Source organism: Hippoglossus hippoglossus, chromosome 16 (assembly GCF_009819705.1).
Source record: "Hippoglossus hippoglossus isolate fHipHip1 chromosome 16, fHipHip1.pri, whole genome shotgun sequence".
Lineage (NCBI taxonomy): Eukaryota > Metazoa > Chordata > Actinopteri > Pleuronectiformes > Pleuronectidae > Hippoglossus > Hippoglossus hippoglossus.
In genome coordinates this window covers 26,215,823-26,233,461 of record NC_047166.1, presented here as the reverse complement: position 1 = coordinate 26,233,461, position 17,639 = coordinate 26,215,823, and the positions used below count along the sequence as shown (strand labels likewise).

Below are 17,639 nucleotides of genomic sequence, written 5' to 3'. Positions count from 1 at the left end.
TTCTCTATTGGTTAGCTCTTGCCGAGGTGGAGCTTGCGGCCAACGTATTCTTCTGGAATACTTACTGGCCCTGGAGCTCACTGACTCAGGCAGTGGAGGTGAAGCACTGGCCCTGGAGCTCACTGACTCAGGCAGTGGAGGTGAAGCACTGGCCCTGGAGCTCACTGACTCAGGCAGTGGAGGTGAAGCACTGGCCCTGGAGCTCACTGACCCAGGCAGCAGAGGAGTGAAATTTGACCAAGTGTCAGATGGGTGAAAATATATTTCCAAGGTAAATGTGTCTCTTTGCTATGCCTCTGAGCAAACATAGGATGATGTTATTTAGAACTTTTTTTTTTCTTTTTTTTTTATCAAACTCAAAGATAACCTTTTTCCTTAACAATTGGGGCATCTTAGCCTTTGCTCTCTTTTTTTTAAGCAAATATAGGATGGTTGAATAAAACTTTTTTCTTTTCTTTTTTATATCAAACAAACAACCAAACCTTTACACAATTAAATGTGAATGTGAAATCTGAATCTGAGCCCATCTGTAGAAGCAGTGCTGAGCCAGTTCACACTTAAAAAGAACGAGTTCCAAGTTCAGTTCATGCAGGTGAAAATGAACTGGTTCACGTTCATAGTTCATTTTTTATTGGGATGATTAAGGTGACAAACGTACGGTCATGTGTTTGGTTAGGAATCCATGGTGTCAAATCATGTCTGCGTCCTGACTGAGTGTCACGTCTCGTGTTGTACTGAGCACAAAATGTTGACGAGTCATTTTCATGATGTTTAAATGCAGCCTCATAAACTCTGGAGCGAATCAAACAAACACTAAGTGACTTCATGTGCTGATCAGGTCCTGATAACTAGTGATGAGTGTTTATTAGTTCAAGTGAGAGCAGAGTGGAGGATGACACAGAAACTCCAGCTCGGTACAAACCAACTGCAGCTTCTGCTCTGATCATGATGCAGCGCCGCTGATCACTGAGCAGCTGTGACCAGAGAAACTCTGTGTTTCACTGTTCTTGTACGAAGTCACTGACCGGCTGCTTCACGTGAACGAGCTCTGATCTCACTGCGTGTGTCGCTCTGAGCGAGTGAGTGGGGGCGGGTATGGGTACATGGAGCCGGTCATTCTGCGCCTGCGTTAATTCCACAAATTAATCATCGAAGTTGAATTCAACAAAGAAAAAGAAAATAATTCAGAAACAACTTACCAACCCCACCTTTAACATAGACCTTTAAGATACTTTCTTTCTATTTGTTTTGGTAAGCCTTGTCGTACATTAGATTAGCCTGATGAGTGAGTTGCATCAGTTCGCCCACCTCATGTACCACAGTAATGTAACAAATGAGATTTGTTTTTAAACAATCTTGTCCACTCATTTCAGTGAGCAGCTAATTAAATGAATTAACTTATACATGCTCAAAAGTATGAGAACAGCAGCTGTTATCAAGAGACTGAGTATTAGTGCTGTCGCATAAAGGAGTATGTATTGTCAGAGGTTGTCTCTATTGGTGATAATAGAGTTACACAGTGAAGCTTCTGTAAAAAAAGGTTTCTTAAGGTTATGCATGGCTGCACATTTACATGTCATAGCCATATGGTGTGTGTAGAACATGAAGTCACTTTCCTGTGTGCTGGCTAGTTTATTTTGCTGATTTATGTGTTGTTACTGGCAGCTACATAGAGAGGGTACACTTATTAATTGTGCAACACCACATTCTTATCATCACTGTAGTATTTAAGGATAATTGTGCAGTTTTTGAAAGTCTGTTTTAAAATAATCAACAACAACACTGGATATACTGGATTCCATCAAGCCATGAGAACATGTAGTTAAAGTATATTAACAGCTTACGTTACTGAGGTGAAAGAGCCTATATCAAGTAAAACTAGACTTTGGCTACATTTGCTCACTGTACAGGGTGCTGCAGGTGTAAAAATCCAGCATTGATTTAAGAGCTTTAATCTAAATCAAATGTTCCTGAGACTCAGTTTACATGTTGTCCACAAGTTTACTTGTAGAGCTCTGATCCCTTTTCTTCCTTTCATAGCTACAAAACTTAGCATGTAGATGGATTGTGGATAGTGGTGGCATCTGATCGTGGAATATGACTACAACAAGACTGCTTGACATACAATACACCTACTCACATACTCATCATGACTGACATTCATTCACAACTCTTTCAATTCATACAAACTGTTTCTTCTAATCAATGTTTTAAATACTGTTATTTTGTTGATGTGTTCAGTTACATGCGGCATCCATTGCACTTCAGTCCGTCCTGGGAGAGGGATCCCTCACATGTTTCTCTTTCTGAGGTTTCAAAGTTTTTTTCCCCCGGTTAAAGGTTTTTTTTTTGTAGTTTTTCCTTACTCTTGTTGAGGGTTAAGGACAAAGGATGTCACACCTTGTTAAAGCCCTATGAGACAAATTGTGATTTGTGAATATGGGCTATACAAATACAATTTTATTGATTGATTGATTGATGTAGATGCATTTACAAACATGCTTCCCACATGTTGCTCTTAAACCATTGAGCGAAATGGTGAAACACCAACATCACCTTCTACTTCATCTCAAACCTGTTGAGGAATCACTTTGTTCTTGTATGCATTAGTTGGTTCGTTACATTAAGCACTCAAACCTTGTTAACATCTCTGGGCCGTCCCTCCTTGGCAGCTGATAAGTCATAGACATATAACAGCCAAGTGTTCGTAATATAACATAAGGAGAATTCTTGCACAATGAATATTGTAGCGATAATTATTGATATATTTTTATTGCCCAGTCCCATAATAGGTGCACACACAAGTAAGGAACAGTTTAAAAATGTAAAGCACAAAGGGATAAGAAGCGAAGAAGAGAATATAAGCCTGAGAAATAATGTGGGGCCTTCAGTTTGGTCTTAAACATGTCTATGGTGGAGGAACACTTAATTGTTAACAGTTCAAAAGGTTGAGGGCAGCTACAACCAACGCACAATTGCCCTTACCCCTTCACGTCAACTAAGGGACAACCTGGAGCAACTGGTCTGTGAATCTGAGAGATCTGGGGATAGAAAGGGGACAGAGATGTTGTGGGGCAACAGACCATGTTAAACTTTAGAAACAAAGAAAGAACACTGACACTCAATACTATACTTGACCAGTGGCCAGTGTAGGGATGCAAGTACAGTGAGTTCTTGCTACAAGTTAGTATTCCAGCCGCAGCATCTGCATCAGTTGCAAACAGGATTAGGATGACGGGCCGATGCCCATCAGAATATCCATCATAATCCAGTCGAGAGGGGAAGTGATGGGATTCTATTCTATTTATCTAATCTATTTTATAATCTGTAATACCCCCAATCCACTGAGATTTACATGACAGCTCTCTGATACAGGTCTAACCCTGAGCTTCAAGGTCTCACAATGGCATAACAATTAACTCTTACAAAACCACTTCCAATTTGAAACATACATTTACACAAACAACTGCTTGTTTTGGTTCATTTAAGATACTAGAAATGTGTGAGTTTGAGCCTGCTGTTTCATACCTGTCTAACTATAATGTAACTACTGATTATAGTTACATGCTGCAGACAATGTTGGAGGTCTTTAGAAGTGAGAACACTGACACAGCGCAGGGAGCGTTTCCTTTTCCAAAGGAACAACTTCTGAAGGGTTTGCCTTGGAAAGAGAAGTTGTTTTCACTTCCTCTCATGCTGTTGCTTCCTGAGCCTTCTGGAGGAAGGAATTCCCTCTAGCGCCTGTTAACCCACCCTACATAAACACACACACACACTCACACATAGAGAAAGCTGTTACCATTCTTCTACAGAATTGCTCCTCCAAAAGAGACTCAAAGCAGTGAAGCACCTTTCAAAAAGTCACATAAGGTTGTCGTTCCAGATCCACAGTCACAAAAGGTGGTCTACAGTTAATACAAACCTATAAGTTGTTCCCACTTTCCACAATGATGGGTTCAGTTATCAATGGGAGGTGAAAATGTTGTGCAGTGCAGTAACTGAATGTTGCTGCCATTTTCCAAAGCCTGTTCTATACCAATTAATACTTTGCCTTATCATTCCCCCTCCCTTCATTATGAGGAGCAGGGTCTACCTTCAGAGGCACTTCTTATAAAACACTATACACAGTTTAGCTTTTTAACATAGTAGATAATGCTTCTTTAAAACTTATTCTGAAAGACCATGTATTAAGGCATCACCAGTCAGCCCACTAATCCAAGTACCATTTAATCTAAGGCTTTAATCTAACTATAATTCATCCCTCTGTCAATTAAGCCACAGACTCTTGTTTCACTTTGTTACATCATCTAAGCCTCTGTGCTTTGGCTTTTCAGTCCTGCCTCTTGCTTCTCCTCAGTATATTTATCCAGGCAGCAGGCTTCATTAAATTACTTTTCCCAGTCCTCTGCAAATTCTCTCTACCCTTTGTGGCATTTCATCTTGTGTCCCTGTCCATGTGGCTCTGAGTCAGTCATACATACCCTTACTCACAGTCGTCCGGAGGGGGGGAGAGGGGGGGTTTCACTCGGCTGACCTTAGCCCCACCCTTCACACGACCCCACCCTGCTCTGGGCCCCACAGCACTCCATTCAACTGGCCAGCAGATGCTATTCAAATGAATGTAATCAGACCAAAGCTGTTCATACTCACAGCATGGTGGAGGGTGGGATAAGGAGGGTCTTTGGTTGGCCTAGAAATGTTTTTTCTCTTCAAACTGGTCTTTGTCTAGTCTACACACACACACACACACACACACACACACACACACACACACACACACACACACTGATAAAGTTGACCCAATGAACAGCACATTTCGGAAGTTTTGAACTAGAGCGGGGCTGATACTTACATACACCAGCATTTAAAAATCTTAAAATTGTGAATGCTCTGAATAGAGCTCCTTTAAAGTACACACTACTGTGGCTGGGACCAACAAATGTTTGAATTATTGATTCATCAGAAAATATTTCCTTGATTTGTCCAAACTGTATTTTTTTGTCGGTGTCACACATTTGAGAACTCATGGAACTATACATTTTTTTTCAGTTATCTGTAAAGTTGCTGATTTAATACTTGACAAATTGCAATTGGACATTTCAAACAGACCTTAAGGTTTTTTTGACATTGCACCCTTTATTGATTTTGGATGTCTTCACTGTGAAAATAGAATTTAATGTGCAGGTTTTGTCAATTTGTATAAAGCAAGTGCCTTAGTGACAACATAACGTCCACTCTTCTAATGAGACGATACATTGTAAACATACCAATACCCCAGTCTTAATTGTTACCATTGATTACATTTTTATTGCCGGTTAGCTGTTAGTCATAGTGTTAAACCTAGCTATATGTGTTAAGGTTTGATTGTTTCCCATGTCACAGTATTATACATACATATATATATATGTGTGTGTGTGTGTGTGTGTGAAATAAAAAATGTTTTAACTGGAGCTACTTTTTTTTCCTCTTACCTAAAGTAATGAAACTTATTTAGTTGCTTATTTACTTTTCTCCATACTCTTTTGTGTATATATAGTCATTTTGTTAGTCATGTGCTGAATGAATAACTGGAATCCTATGGAGTAAGGGATTATTTGGATTAGAGTGGCAACATATATAGGTTAATTCAATTTCCATTAACGGAAGCCATTTTTTTTTATTTTGTCACATACGCATCAGCCCTTTCATCTTAAGCAACAAATCAGGGAAAAACATGCATATATTTTGGTTCAAGGAGCCTAAGCACGAGTTTAAAAGTGCAGCTTGTCTTGTGTACATTCCTTTTTTGATTGCATGTGTTTCTGAGAACTTTGAAAACAATATATAGTAAACTTGAAACAAATTTGTCTCAGTTTCTAAATTTCTTCTTTATTTCTCTCAAGTTGCTTCACTCTGTTCATCTTGTCTGGGTCAGTCTGTCTGTGCAGCACGCAGCTTGGCTTTTACCCGCTCCTCTGTGTTACAATCTATGTGTGTGCGTGCGTGCGTGTGTCAGATGACCTATTGAAATCATTGCGGTGCAGTATGCCTGTTACCACAGCAACGCAGGCTTCTCAGTCTCTCAGTCCTTCTCTCCCTCTGTCTCTCCTCCATTTTCATTTCCCCTCCGCACTAGACTGAGGTCATGTGACCACTCTGACGTCAAGCTGGGCAGGCAGGCAGAAGAGCTAGTCAGTTTGTGGGCTTTTAACAAACCTCTTGCCCAAGCTAGGAGTCTCTGTGTGTACCTTTTAGCTCTGTCTCAGTAATTCATTCATTGCTCTCCCCCCCCCCCCCTCTCTGTTGTTCAAGCTCCCTTTCTTTTCCTCTCATCTTTGTTTCTCTCTTGTGCAGTTCTGTTTCCTCGCCTGTTGCTTGTCCTGCAGCTGCTGCTGACACAAACTTAGTCTAGGGAGAAAGTGCTCGGTGATGGACTGCTGAGCAGCTACATTGCTACAACGCGAGGTAAGCTTCCTGTGTTTTCTCTTTGCTTTAGAAGCCAGTGGTTTCTTCCAGAAGAGCTTGTAGCTCCTGCCTCTGAGTCACATACTTGTGCAGAGGGGAGATTGTCTTTTAGATGAATAGTCAGACAGCGAGTGAATGAGTCTCTGTGAATGTGAGGGAACTCTTTTTGTAATGGCCGAGATGAACTTGAGAATCGAATTAGTGCACACATGTAGTGCAATGTTTTAGGTTTCAATGGGGGGGGAGAAGACTAGCTGCTTCATTTCCTGGCAAATGCAGCCAGATCTGTTTTCAACCAATAACCCCCCCCCCCCCCCCTTCACCCTGCAGGAAATGACTGATGAGAGAAGGCATAGAGAAGGGGAGGTTGATCATTATGGGGGCTGAGTGTGATATGCATGTAGCTGGATGTGATGGGCAGCTCCACATTTTTCCCCCAAAGTGTTGCTAATGTTAGAGGCAGTAGTGTGGGCTGGAGCTGCTGGCTCTGTCTGCCAGAGAATCAGAGGCAGGGAGAGGGGCAGCACAGCTGCCACCTGCCCCCCTCCCTCACTGGGGATGGGAAAGCCTCAGAGGTATGTGCTGCAAAAATGTAACGCTCATAGTCTCAAGGTCAGTTTAGACATTCTGTTTTTGTAAAGATATTTAATACTGGGGTGAGATCAGGTCATTTTATTTTATTTATTTATTTTTCTTTGAGGAATTTTCTCGAGAAATGTCACGCTTGAGACATCCCCCACCCCCGGACACACACATACACACCCCCAACTCCCTGCGTGCCTCAAACAAAGGCATGCCAGCCCCCATTTAGCCCAAATAGGGTGGAAAGGAAACAAGGATTACAAATTGTCCAGATTTCCCTTCAATACTCCACCTTCTTCTCTATCTACTTCTCTAGAAGTATAGCTCTTCATTTGCTGTGAGACTTTATCTCCTCCTCTTCAGCAGTGCCTCCCTCCTCCAACCCAACAAACATGCGTATAACAGGTCATTGTCTCTGTACCTGAATTATCACAGTCGCACATCTACTGACTATAATTACTGTGAATGCCCATTAGTAACATGTAGAAGATCACTGAAGGACACAAACTGGAATTTGAGGTGATGATCACATGGGATTTATGGTTGGTTTTTTTTGGAAGGAGTTGTTACCTTATATTGTCCATTGTAATGAGTTTTTTTTAGGTTAGATATAGGAGTTGGTATGTGTTATACTTTTTATTGCTGCTTTATGATAAAATGTAAATGTTCCTTCAGGATCCTCAGAAGCAGACTGAAAGTTCTACGAATTGTGACATTTAATAGATTGTTCAAGCTACATTTTATAAGGTATGTTAGTCTTCCTCCACCTTTTATGGTTTGTGTTCAACAGTTCCAACAATCCCCTGAGCCTGAGCTCACATCATTCCCGAAATGTCTTCTTGTTCTGAAATTAGCTGCATTAATACCACAAGAGGCCATTTTGAATTAGGAGACTAGTGTCATTTCCCAATTTTGTGCACAAAAATACTGTTATCTAGATTTTATGTGTTTGCATATCATGTGCGCATTATAAACTGTGGCATGTTGGCAGCACTGTCACTTGCATACACACACACACACACACACACACACACTCCGCTAGCAATTCGGCCTGTAGCTTTATCTGACATCCTGCTGCAGTGGATTGTCTCAGAGTGTCTCGTTGTGTTTGTGCTGTTGAATGTTTTTCAGACAGTTTTACAGATGAAAATACATAAATATAATACTGTCCAAAATTAGTACTTTAAAAAAGGTAATTGTATAACCTTGCAAGTTTAACATTGACATGCGGAGACTGAATTCATAAAATGAAGGCGGTGACAGCTTTTATTGTAGTGCTGTATTGACACAATGGCTCATTGATTTCACATGAAAATATGAATTCAAAATATATGAATGTGCTGTTATTTAGAATGAATATATACAGTGAGTGATGCCAAAACCACTGTGTGAAACCATTTTTACACTAAGCAGATAACCCTGAGGCAGAATCACACACACACAAACACATGCAAGTGCTAGATCTACGTATTGAACAGTTAACTTAAATCTGTCATGTAAAATTGGCGACATGGTTACCATGGTATTTTCTCATTTTTTTCTCAGCCTTTCGGTTACAAAGAACACACACCGTGTCACGTCAGGTTTTTTCCAGCTTTATTCTCTGTGGTTGTCCTTTTCTCTGGGTCAGATCCTCTGTGTGAAGACAACAAAACTGCTTTACTGATATTGTGTATATTTTTCTACATCCAAATTATAAATAAGCACTTCTTTATATCTTTAACACCAGTGTATTACATCCAACTGGGATGGATAGCATAATAATGCAGAGTTGAAACAATTTTACTTGCTAGAACTTACTGCTTTTTAGAGTTGCAGTTTAAACACTTAACACATCCTGCAACTTGTTCTGAGATGAAGCTTTCACTAACCAACCATTGGTTTCCACCTGGAAATGTGAAACAGCTACAGCGTCCTGTGCCATGGTTCACAATGTTTGAAACTGCTTGCTTTACCAAAATGTTGGTAAATTTCAACACTTCACCTCGAAGCAACACAGCTGGCAGGGCTGCCGTTATTTTAACATAAGGAACTTAATAAAGACAAAGACTACTTTGTCACCATCAGTACATCACACAACTAGAAATCATCATTATCATCATCAACCACAGATAATGATCCAATTTTAGGAACTAAAAATACCAGGGGCCTCATTTATACAACAATGCGTAGCATTCATACGAAAAATGTACATGCGCATGAAAACAGAAAATGCTGTACGCAAAAGAAAAATCGCATTTATAAAACCGTGCACACGCACACCTGAACAGAATTTTCCCTGTATAAATCACAGTCCACCTGGAAACGTTCGTACGTGAATCTGCCTCATATCCCACATTCAACCATAAATGGTCAATGCAAAGCATGAATATTAAATTGTCCTGCTGACCAATGGGTTTCCATGGTGAATCGTGGCATTAAGCGATGAAAAGAAGAAGAGCAACTTTCTGACACCGACATCGAGGTGTTTGTTAGTGAGTTGCAGTTGAAGACAGACGGATTGTTTGGTGGCCACAGCAGGGATGTCATTAATAAAGAAATACACTGATACACTGCTGCTGCTGCGGATAATACAGTGAGCGAGAGTGACTTCAAGAGAATGGAGCCTGAAATAAATAAAAAAAATCGAATTCAAAGGTGAAGGCAAAAAATGTCCCCAATCTATAAAATTTAACAGAATTATTATTTTAATGATTAAAAGAGGCTCTACATAGAAGGTATGTGAATATTATACAGTGTTAATCATGCTACACACATACCTGTCAGCTAATAAACTAGAGTGGTGAGAGCTTGTGTTTGTACTGGGATGGTTCGGTTCCGTCGGGTCGATCTGTGTAATACTGGACTCAGCACAAAGGTCCAAGATCACAGATTTATAGAATCTATATCAGCTGATTAGTTAGCATCATGGGACAACAAATATATGTGATCACTGAACTCTTGTTTCCTCCTAATCCTTCCATTTGCGCACTCTATCAGTGCCAGTGCAACCATCACGCAGCATTACGCACAAGTGTTTTTACACACACTTGTACTTGATTATATACGCACATTGTTAGAAGATATTATGACAAACTATTAATGACTCTGCAACTCTGCTGTTAAATGGTATAGGAATATAATTTGCTGTAAGTTGTTTTATATAATTTTCAATTGAAGTTGTTCGTTGTTCGTATGGAACAGTTATGTCAAGCAAGCACCAATAACGCTGTTGGTTTTAATGTAAGTCACATCAGCATCGTCATTTTCCCGTCTCCAAAATGTTTGTACGCATGGGTCAGAAGTTCGCACATTCTCCTGTCAAGTTTTGTTTTTATAAATCCCAACGTTTGCGTGAGAAGTGGCGTATGCAACTTTCAGTTATATACTTTCTCAGTTATAAATGAGGCCCCAGGTGTGTTTTTAGATGTAGCAGAAGAATTGTCTTCTATACTACTAGACCAGGAATTTCAGGTGAATTGAAAATAAAAAATAGCATGGTAGGGGGTTCTAGAATAACATAATAAATCAACATCAGTTACCAACTGGTTCTAGCTCTAAAGCTGCAAGTGTTTTTATCTACTTGACAGTTATTATCACAAGAAGCCTACACAAATCACCTGCACCCTCTGGATTCACCGCTGTTATTTGTAAGTTTGCAAGTGTCCGCACACCCCGACATTCATATTCGACTAGAAACGAGATCATTTACACCGTGTTTTAAACGCACCCCACGCATGCCCTTAGGCGAGAGCTTGTGTGCAGTGTATGCGGTTTTCCGGTGTGCCCATGAGAACGTAAACGTGCCTCAGGAAGATATCAGAGGACATTTAGGCTTAAAACATGGTGTAAATGACGCTGTTTTGAGTCAAATTTGAATGCCGCGGCTTATGGACACTTGGATGAAACCACACAAGCAGTATGGAGATGTTGTGTTTTTTTCTGTTGTTTTATTACGTCTGAAGAAGGGGTCCCATTTACCTCAATAGTGGTGAGTAGATAAGGAGTGACTTTGAAGGGACTGGCTGTTATTATATTTACTTTATTATAAAAGGAAATGTTTCTGTTTCTGTCGCCAGATAGCTGAAATTATTTATTTCATCACATAAAATGGTTAAACTAATTATTTATTGCATCATGCATTTGCACATACATGACACAAAATACAAACCTACTCATCAAGACACTGCTATACAGCACCACTCACAGTTTTATGGTACAACTTACAAATGATTTGTGAAGCACTTGGAAGAGTTTGTTAAATGTGGGCTTTCTCACATAAACACCCACTCAATAAGAGCTCCCTCTACTACACTGTGTCTTGTGTCGGAAGCCGAACAAAAGCTTCCCTGGGTGAATTGGAGGTCTCAAGCCGGTAACATGTTTGTCACACATTGTTGCATTAGAATACCCTCACCGAGCACATTCTAGCATTAGGCTTGGTATATACTTGTTTTTTTTTGGTTTGTATTTATATAGCGCTTTTCTAGTCTTGATGTACAGTACAGTTTGCCATTCACCCATTCACACACACATTCATACGGTGCATCTATTAGCAGCACTTTTTTTTGTTCTATGAGAGGCAATTCGGGGTTCAGCATCTTGCCCAAGGAATCGAACTGCCGATCTTCTGGTTGGAGGGCAATCGCTCTACCACTCAGCCATTGTTTTTTATCAAAGAGATAAACTATGAGACATGGGGCATTGTCCACATAATTGTCTCTGTGTGTACCTGAGTGACTAAAAGGGCATTCAACAATGACAATGGCATTTAATGCGTTTGTACAGTGTTAATTCAAATGTATTGAACATTTTCAAACATTTAACTGAATTGTGGAAATGTCAGACATCATGGTCCCGTCACTGAGTTGGCTGTGACATATTTCACTCCTTTGAATGCACTCCTCATGCAGGTCAAAACAAGAGGGACAGGGCAACCAGGACAGTTGGGGTACAATTACACTTCTTTGCCAAGGTATTGTGATGTTTTAAGCTGCCTGTGTGAGCAGCTGTGGCCTGGGACTCATCAGTGATTGTAAGGAGAGGAAAAAACACATTTAGAAATATGACATCAGCCACACTTATGGAAATATTCATGTGTTCACTGCACGTTGGACAAACAGCAATGCTCTGTATTGTTGGTCATTGTTAGCCTGGATAATAGAAGAGTAGTTTTTCTCAGTTGTGTTTTGCTGGGCTGTAATTGACCTAGAGATTAGTTTATTCGTGGAATAGTAGCAAATAAAACAAATTTCCTTCAGAGCAGCCATGTAGAAATAATTGCACTCTCTATCTTCTGCGAAAGTCGTGATCTCTGTGATTTGCAAGAGCAATTGCTTATGGACAGACATGTTAGAGCTAGTTTCAAGGGACAGCTGGTCATCCGTGCTCTTTGTCATTCTCCCATGGGTGTTTATTTGAAGAGGTCATAGGTCATTTAACCCAAATCCAGCCTCAGTAGGCTGTAGAATGCTCTCTCAGGCTGCCTGCAGTTAAAAGGTTCCACACTCGCTGACATATATCATTTTTAAGGGAAAGTCTAGGTCTATAGGCTGCCAGGCATTGGTTTAGGCAAACTATGGGAAACAGATGTTCTATTTCTAGTTACAGAGAGGAATTCACACAGACTGTTGTGTCATGCAGGACACACGGGAAAAAAACGAGTTCTTTTCCTGTAGCCTGTCGCTGTGTTCCTTGGTTGTACTTGATGCTCAAACAAGATCTTATTGGCTGCCATAACTGAGAATGCACCCTATAGTAAGGGAAGTAATTTGAGTCAGTTTCACTACACTGGAAATTACTACTCAAAGTTCACCTTCTGTGAATCGAAAAAAAGAAAAGATTTGCCAGAAACTAAACCTGTTGTTTAACCTTTGAAGCCACAGTGCAGCAACTGAGGCAACGGCCAGGCACTTGATAAATGTGTTCCTTCAGTCCCCTGTCATAATGTTGAAGAACATTCCCTATGAGGTTTAGTTATGAGGTATTTAGTTATGGTAGTTGGTGCTGCATTGACTTTTTACAAGCAATAATGTACTATGCTACACAGATAAAAGGAATGTGTTTCTATGTATCTGCTTGTTGTGATGGAAAGAGAATGTGTTGTGGGAATGGAGAACAATTTGCAAAATGTTGAAAAGGAAGCATGGGAAAACGACAACATCGGATTTCAGTGTCATCCTTGTCAGTACACAGGAGCATGTGATAGTGCTGTACAGATATTTAGACAAAACTAAATGACTCTCATCCAAGTTTTATTTTGAATTTGTAATTTGAATTCTTTTTTCAAAAAAATCATCAATGTTCAGAATAAAAGACAATGCACTGGAATCTTCATATCTGATAGTACTTATTAAAGGCTGCTTTGTGATCATTTGTGAGTCCAAAAGATTCATAATTGGTCAATCAACAAATAATGTACATTTTCAGTAATGGTTTGGATTATTTTTGCTAATCAATGAATGATTTCAGTAATTAAACAGAACACTAGCTTTTTTTATATTATAGTTAACTGAGTATCTTTTGATTTTAGAGTATTGGTCTTTTAAATTAACAAGCAATATGAAGACATCACCTAAAGAAATTGTGAGTGGCATGTTTTTGCAGTTTCTTTAATCAGCAGAATAATTGTTAAGAAAAACTAATCAATGGATGCAGTCCTACAACAGTCATAAAAAAGGGTCAGGGTTTGCTTTAGTCAGGTAGGTGATTGTTAGCCTACTATGAGAACATTTGAAAAGTCCAGTTAAGTGAGTTCAGTTTAATTTCTTCGCTATTTTCTTAGCAGGAAAAACAATCAATACCAAAATTACCAGCTGTGGAACTGACTCAGTTTAGTAGCTTTTACTCCACCAAGTTTCATTCTGTCCCACACAGTAGGGACAAAGTTGAACTATAAGTGGGCTCAAAGCAGTGTTCCTTCTAGACATATTCTTATTTGCCCTGCCAAAGTTTCATAATGAACCCTAATTTTTTTTTTTACACTTCTTATAATCACATAAAAGATCTTGAACTTTGTGTTTTGCTCTGCCACTGCATTGTATTGCTGTGCTCACTATTTTCCACACGCTATCATCCATTAAGTTGTTACCACACAGACAATCTGACCTCATAGTTTCAGCTGCTGTTTTGTGCAGGTGAAAGCAATTCCTGATGCTGCCCATTTATTTGGGTCCATATCCCAGCCCAACCCCCAGCCTCAACAACATTTTAGAAGCATTTGGCAGAAAAAGGAAAGAGGAAACTGAATTTCTAGAGCAAAATAATTACACTTCCAGCTCTAGACAGGTACCATGCAGAAAATAGTTTTAACCTCAGTTATAAGGTAAGGAGCTGAATTGTGTCATTCATGGTACATAAAATAAACCACTGTCTAGCAAGATACTGAATTGCAACAAAAGTTTAGCATAGTTATTGAATGAATTATCTGCATGTTTTTTGGCTCTTTTGCACCATAGTCTATTGTTCTGATCACAAATCTCCAAGCGTTTCTTGAAGGCTAAATTTAATTTATGTGCTTACTTGACCCGAATGTTCTTCATGTTTGTTGAGGCATGGTTCTCGATTACTGTCAAGACTTGGATATAGAAGACTTAATGAAAGAACATTTGGTACTGGGTCACTGAAAACACATTAGATATTAGGAATAAAATAATTTAATAATTCACTCCTCACCTAATTGAACATCAAATTTGATCTTTTTTGGGGGAATAACAAAAAAAAATCAATTTATTCACTACATTATTTTGATTCTATCCGATTTTTTTACCTTTCAGATGGAGCTCAGACACAGCTCTCAGCCACTGAGGATGAGAGTAAATGACTATGTGGCAGCAGGGAGGTTATGAATCTCTAATACACAGCTACTTGGAATTCCTCAGTGCTTGCAGATATCTTTGGCTGTCAGAATGTACATCTTATATGTGAGGTGAAAGGAGAAGAGTGCCATGTCTGAATCTTCACTTAAAAGTAACTTGAATGCAATATGTGGAAGGGAGATCCTGAATTAGTTTTGTGATTACATACTATGTCAGTGTGTTTTTCTTTGTGTACGACTGAGTTTGAATGACAACAGCAGTGGTAGACGTGTCAGAACCACTCTTAGCTCCTTCTGTCTCACAACTTATTACTTTACTTTGTTTACACAGACATCCTGTAAATCCATTATTGCCAAAAAGTGAAAATTATCATTGATTGGCAGCAGTGCCCGTGGTGTGACATATAGCTACTTTGATGGTTGCCCAAAACCATAATTACACATATTCACATTAAACCGTTTCCAATTTTTTTATTAGATTTCACAACAATGAAAACCACTCAGTGTAACTGTCCACTAATGTGAATTCTCAGTAACCTTTAGGCTTTAATACATGTTCACTGTTCAGCATATCCCAGTTCCCTATGTTCATCGTGACCCATGACCTCTACTGTGATGTAACTTCCGCTCTGTTATTTTCCATGATGTTGTATCCTGTTTCTATATTTTTCTTGACCACAGGAAACAGAGCAAGCTTTGTTGAATCCCCTGGGGCAGTCTTCAATCAGAACCATCTCCATGTTTTCTCCTTCCCTTTCTTTTTACTGTCCCACGCTCTTTTTACACTCTGTCTCTTATTAAGCATACACTATAAGACATGATAGACCTTGCACTCATCCTGTAACAGCCATTCATTCTCCAGCTGCTCTCAACATCTCTTATCTGTAATGGTTCTTTGTCTCCTTTTACAGCCAACTCACTTCAACTTTAACAATACTAATGGGTGCGTGTGTCCAGCAGGTGTGAGGCAGTTCTTTTGTTATCATCCCCCATCAGTTTCTTTGAAAGTTTTTATAGAAAGTTATCCATTATCTTTAGTCTGTCAGGAGCATTTTATTCAGATGTGTTTAATACACAGATGGGTATGTAACTGAGCACATGTAAGGTTAACTGTCTGACAGTTCCCTAAGCCACGACACTGAACACCAAACATCCAGTCCTAGCTTACAAAGTGTAGCTAGGCATGGCTAATTTATACACAGCTTTGATGGTGGTTTGTTATTGTTTACCCTCTCCAAAACCAAACTACAAAAGGAGAAGTGTAAGAAATTTATTTAACATTCTTTGTTTACATTTTGCATTTGAATACTAGGACTAATGAAAAGCATTTACTGCATGGGCACCATCTATACCTCAATCAGGCACTGCTAACTTTTTATGCTGTAATAACAACATTTCATAATGATGTCATCATGATATCTTTATTCCGTATGATGACAAATGATTAACTAGTTTAACTTATTTGTTGCAAAAGTTACTGGCCTCACTATATGACGTTACTTTCTGACTTCATGGTTATATCATGATGGCATCATTCCTATCAAATGATCATAAATACATTTTTGATCTCTCAGCTTAAGGTCATGTCTGTAGTCCTATAGGAAGCAGGGATACCTCAAAAGAATGCATTTCTGAACTATATGCATGACATCAAAACACTTTTCTGGACATTATTCAGTGCCATAAATCACGTATTTTAACGGGAGACTATATTACCAGTTACTTCTTGTAACATGGTAATTCCAGTTTAATATGTGTGAGCAGGAAGTAAAATCATTTGGAAAACAAAGTTAGAAATCTGTCACGATTATTGACTAATGTGGCTGGGCTTTGCAAATGTTTAGTGACATGAATCAGACGAGTCAGGCTTCATGTTGAAGCTATTGATGTTGGCGGCAGAGAATTGTAATATAATTTATAAGAGACAGGGGGATATCTATACTGTCTCCCCCCTGTTGGGACCCAGCAGTTAGACATCCAATTAACCAGGTCCAGTGATCCATTGCCTGGCAGGCAGGGAGCTCCCACCAAGGCACTGCAGACAAAGAGCCAAAGAAAGTAGTTATGACCTCTGTGTACAAGACGGGTCATTTTCTGTTGGACGAAGAAGGAGAGTCCACCCAGAGACTCAAACAGATGTGACTCTTACAACAGTACACCAGAATAGTTTTAAATGTGACTCAGCTGAGTAAATGTTTAGTCCGTGGTTATCGAAAAGCTTTACACATTTGTATATCTAATGGACGCCAGTATAAATAGTAACATTGTTATGTAATCCTTATTTAATACAAGAACAATTACACATAGCTGGGACTACGGACCTCTGCACTGGGGCTTCACACATTAAGTTGCATAACCCTTAAAGTTGATTATGAAATTGACTTGAGGAAGTGTGTCATCTGCCTCTCACTGGTACACTCTTCTTCTCCAGAATCAGTAGGCACAATGTGTGGTTGCCTCCTCCACAACATCCTCTCAGGTCTGTTACCATAGCAACTTAATGAAGGATAAGAGGGCCATTTAAAAGTATAAGGGCTGAAGACGACAGCATCACGCTCACCAGGTAGCAGCCACCAATCACTCTGACTCGAGTCACACACTGTTTGTCTCCTGTATCAGGTTCAGAGTTCATTTAATTGGAAGAAGCTTACACAACGGTCAGCCTTATTACAAAAGGGAAGGGAAGCATGAAGGAGCCGATCCTAGAAATGTTGGCTTCAGTCCAAGTAGTACAAACTCATCTGCCCCCCCTCTTGGTTCACCCTCTATCCAGCTTCTCTATCCAGCTACTGCCTGGCTGTTTGCCACTGCCTGTTTT

General features: G+C 39.6%; 1 protein-coding gene across 7 annotated transcripts in view; it reads left to right on the top strand.

The window, feature by feature from the left end:
* The window catches only part of LOC117776533 (neurocalcin-delta A), a 71,649-nt gene that overhangs the window by 31,058 nt on the left and 22,952 nt on the right, over positions 1 to 17,639 (top strand). For 3 of the 7 annotated variants that reach the window (XM_034610514.1, XM_034610518.1, XM_034610513.1), the window contains one exon: positions 6,366 to 6,444. The exons of 3 other annotated variants lie outside the window; for them this stretch is intronic. The gene's annotated coding sequence lies outside the window, so the exon portion shown is untranslated. Of the gene's footprint in view, positions 1 to 6,116; positions 6,445 to 17,639 lie in introns of those variants that run through there. One more of the 7 variants, XM_034610517.1, reaches the window with a different exon arrangement.